Here is a 4,275-nt window from a genome sequence, read left to right on the forward strand (position 1 = left end):
ATACCTGCATCTTATTTCAACTTAATACACCGTGGGGAGTTTAATACACGAGAAGCCGTATACGTGTCAAACTGCAAGGTGTTGTGTTTTAAAAGATCAAAAAGTAAACAGTTTAATCAGTTTAATCATTCATGTAAGGATATTAAATCCAAGGATGATAAATATCTAAAAAGAGGTTTAACAAAGTCGGGTACGAGGTGGTATGTACGTGAGAGCTAAGGTGTATCTGCCCCTTCTATGATTTCTTCTCAACTCACAAACATTTAATATAAGAATAATTACTTGAAAAATAATCAATATCTTTTCTACATTTTCTTATTAGGATTCACTTTGCGTGAGTTTCAAATGAGTTGGTGAGAACGGGAAAACATAATCATGTTTGGCTTCATATCTTTACGAAAGGATTTTTTTTTGCATATCATTTTACATATGCAAGTTTGTATTTTTGTTCTTATTTCAAAATGAGTATTATATTGTAAGAATCAAGAGAAATCAACACTCATTAGAGCCATGTTTTTACTTTAAAAAACTAGAAAACTGACCAGTCAGCAAGGGCCCCGCCATGGGGTAGAATAATAAGGTTGCAGCTTACGGAGTGATTAAAAAATGTACGAAGAATAAGCAACAGCAACTGTATTCTTAAAATTTCAAGATAATTCCTGAATATTCAAAAACCTGTGAATAATATCCTTGTACATGTATTTACATTATGCAGTAAAGAACAACTTAACATTGTATGTATATTTAAACAATAATGAAGCTTATGTTATATAAAATGCCAGCTTTCAATGAATGCAAATATCATGAAGGCTTGACCTTAACTTCAAAACAAACAGCAGTTGCAGACAAAGTTTTCATTAATCTTAAAGTGACAGATAAAGAAAAGTCTACTAAATTTTCTGCAGGCTAGATAATTAATCCCAAGGGATTAATTGTACGGATTAATGGTACCTTTCTCATCATTTTCTTGTAAAGTTACAATGAGAACGTTTTCAATATTAATGATCAAATGGGGTTTTTATACATCGATCTACCTAAAAAATTAATGATATTCTTGAAGTTACATAAAGGGAAAAAAGTAAAAATAAAAGAAACTTCTTCTTTAATCTATTTCTTGTTTCTTTGAATTAAAAAAAAATCATAACTATTTTTCAAAAAAAAAAAACTTCAAACATTCATATTTAAATCCACATATCAGAGTGTTCATAGCATTTCAAATTGACTTAACTTCAAAACAAACTTCATTTGCAGACAGATGTAGTAATTCATCTTAATGTGACAGATAAAGATAATGCTTCGGATTTTCTTCAAGAGGAAAGCTAATTAATTCCATAGCAGCATTCAGTTTACAATGGGAACATCTTCAGCAGTTTTCTCTCTTTGCCAATGCATTCCTATATAAAGTTAGGGAATCTACCCCAACACCCCAGCTCTTAACCAGGGGACACAGAAAAACAAACTGAGCATCAAAATGTCTTTCTGCCTATTAAACTACCATACCAAATTTGATCTAAATTGGGAAACCATAAAAAAAGTTATTAAGAAAATCAGAAAATTTGTGGACGGAAGAATGACAGACGGACGGACAGACAGACAGACAGACAGACGGACAGACAGAGTGATTACTATAGGGCACCCTCAAATCCTTGCGGGGCCCTAATAATTTTGCAAAGATGCATTTTATTTAAAAATATTTTTATTGCAACTTTACTCTAAAGGAATATGCATTAGAAATATTCCATGATTTATTCTTTCGTTTTAGGAGGTATCGACGTGAAATTTCAATGTTCTATCTAAAGCTACAGGACGTAAGGATGATAAAGTTCTTATTAATGAAAGAAAATGTATGTTAAAGATCAAGTAAAGAGTTTTATTTGTTATTGTTCTATCGAAAGCTAGGGGACTTAAGAGTGATAAAATTATTATTAATGGAAGAAAATGTATGTTAAAAAGCAGATAAGGACTTTTATTTGAATTAGAATAAGACCCTTAAAAATTTTAAGCAAATTGTTTAAAGTTTTCTAAATTGAAATTTTTGATTTCAAACGTACTTTCGTATTTAATAGGACATGCAATTGACATTTTGAATATAATGTTATATCATATACCTAGTAGTGTATCAGCCCTGATACAGGCGTTTTGGACTAGGCGAGACAGCATCTGGGAACTAGGGCTGTCTCGCCCTCGGGGCTGAGATATCTCTGTCTCGGCCCGTTGTCAAGAGGCTGTCTCGCCCTCAAATTTTAATTTGTTAAATCTCTAAAAACTTTCTATGTTTTTGCAAAATTTTATGTGGAAAAAATATAAAAATGAATAAATCATCTATAACACCCATTAACACTTTTTAAAAATTTAATTTTAACACATAAATTAGAGAAAACGTTTTTTTTAAAAACAGCACCAAACCGTAATGCGTATCTAAGCAAAGGGAGGTAACCCCAGCAACAACTCGTATTTTAGAACAATAGCACGTCATTAATTTAAATTAATCAACGTTAATTAAAGAGAAATAACGTAAACATACATGATGGGGGATGTAGAGGCAATTACTCCAAAAAATCCTGGCCCTAGCGGTGATCGCGATGTGCGTTATGGAAATTTTGAACTAGAATCTCGTTTCAAAACAGTCTCTGAGAGTGAAAGGACAGAATTTGTAAAAAGTAAACGAAACAAGAATACGTCTAGGAAAACGGATGGGCACATGAAGGTTCTTTATGACTGGCTGGATAGTGTTTGTCAAGAGTCAAGGAATATTTACGAAATACCACCAAAGGAACTTAACATGTATTTGGCGAGATTCTTTCTCTCCGTGAGAAAACCAGACGGCGGCGAATACGAGCCAGACACATTACGAGGCTATCTTGGAAGTTTCTCCCGATACTTACGAGACAACAGTTATGATCACAATATTGTCGAATCACATCTATTTGGACACGCAAGGGAAGTTCTTATGTCCAAACGATAAAGCCACAAATCCCAGGGCCTCGGAAACAGAAAGAGATAAGCTGAGCCACTTTCCACCGACGAATTTCAGCGCCTCATTCAGTCTAATCAGTTGGGTAAAGGTAAGAAAAAAAACATTCGAACTTACTTTAAACAAATCCAGAAAATAATCCTCTTCTCGAACTCGAACGCTGATGTTATGTCAACAAAGTCCAATAACTCTTATTTAGTCGATCCTATTAAATCAGAGAATGTAAACGGACGGGTTTTGAAATTCCGTAAAGTAAATGTTTAAAATATCTTGATTTTTTCTCTTTTACTAGCAAATCCACAGTCACTGATAAATACCATGTACATAAACAACACCATGCACTTTAGACTGAGAGGAAGACATGAACATGAATAGATGCTTTGGGGCGACATTGAATTAAAAACAGATTCAACAGGGACAGAGTACCTGGAATTCAATGAGAGGGCAACAAAAACAAGGCACGGAAATGGAGAGAGCAGACCATTCCTTCCAAAGATGTATGAAAAAAGAGGTAAAAAAATGATAGTGTTTTTAAAAGTAATAAAATCAAAGAATATATCTACATAACTACTTGTATTTAATTTTTTAAAATTCTTTGTTACAGGAGACTCTATGTGCCCTGTAAATCTTTATAAAGAATTCACGCGACACAGGCCTTCGGAGATGCTAGAGCCCGAAAGCAGATTCTATCTTTCCATTAAACAAAATCCTACGGATGACATTTGGTATAAGAAGCAACCCATGGGAAAAAATAGTCTCGGAAAGATTGTGAGCAACATGACTAATGCAGGTTGGTACCGTCTATATCAATCATCAATATGTAGCTAAACTTTACACTTCCTTCTTAACAAAAAAAGATACCTTGCTAGAATTAACAGCTTAAAAATGCTTTAATTTCAGCTGTAATCACAGACAAGCGTCTTACAAACCACAGTATCAGAAAGACCACGGTCACAAACTTACTGGAAGCAGGGTTCGAGCCAACTGAAGTAATGCAAATTACAGGACATAAGAACGTCCAATCAATAAATAACTACAGTCATCTTCCAATCAAAAAGCAAAAAGAAATGTCCAAAGTACTGTCTGAGGTAACTGCCAACACTGCAGCTTCAAATGATAATCAAGAACCATGTGACTCGATGGAGGACAACTGCGATGAATTTTTAAGCCAAGCAGTGGAGTTGATCGAGACGTCTGCACATGTAAACACCGCAGAACAACAGCAGTTGGTTTCCGTGGTTGATCTTCCTATCACCATGACAAGCAATGGAATGAAAATTACATCTGAGAGAAGTTTCAGC

At 34.2% G+C, this 4,275-nt stretch overlaps 1 long non-coding RNA gene across 1 annotated transcript; it reads left to right on the forward strand.

The window, feature by feature from the left end:
* Nucleotides 1–2,105: 2,105 nt before the first annotated feature.
* On the forward strand, nt 2,106–3,691 carry LOC134251079 (uncharacterized). The gene is made up of 2 exons (XR_009988663.1): nt 2,106–3,485; nt 3,579–3,691. It is a non-coding gene; the product is annotated as an uncharacterized LOC134251079 (long non-coding RNA).
* Nucleotides 3,692–4,275: the final 584 nt, after the last annotated feature.

This window comes from Saccostrea cucullata, unplaced genomic scaffold (assembly GCF_032062105.1).
Source record: "Saccostrea cucullata isolate Sc308-1 unplaced genomic scaffold, CSIRO_AGI_Scuc_v1 ctg20468, whole genome shotgun sequence".
Classification (NCBI taxonomy): domain Eukaryota; kingdom Metazoa; phylum Mollusca; class Bivalvia; order Ostreida; family Ostreidae; genus Saccostrea; species Saccostrea cuccullata.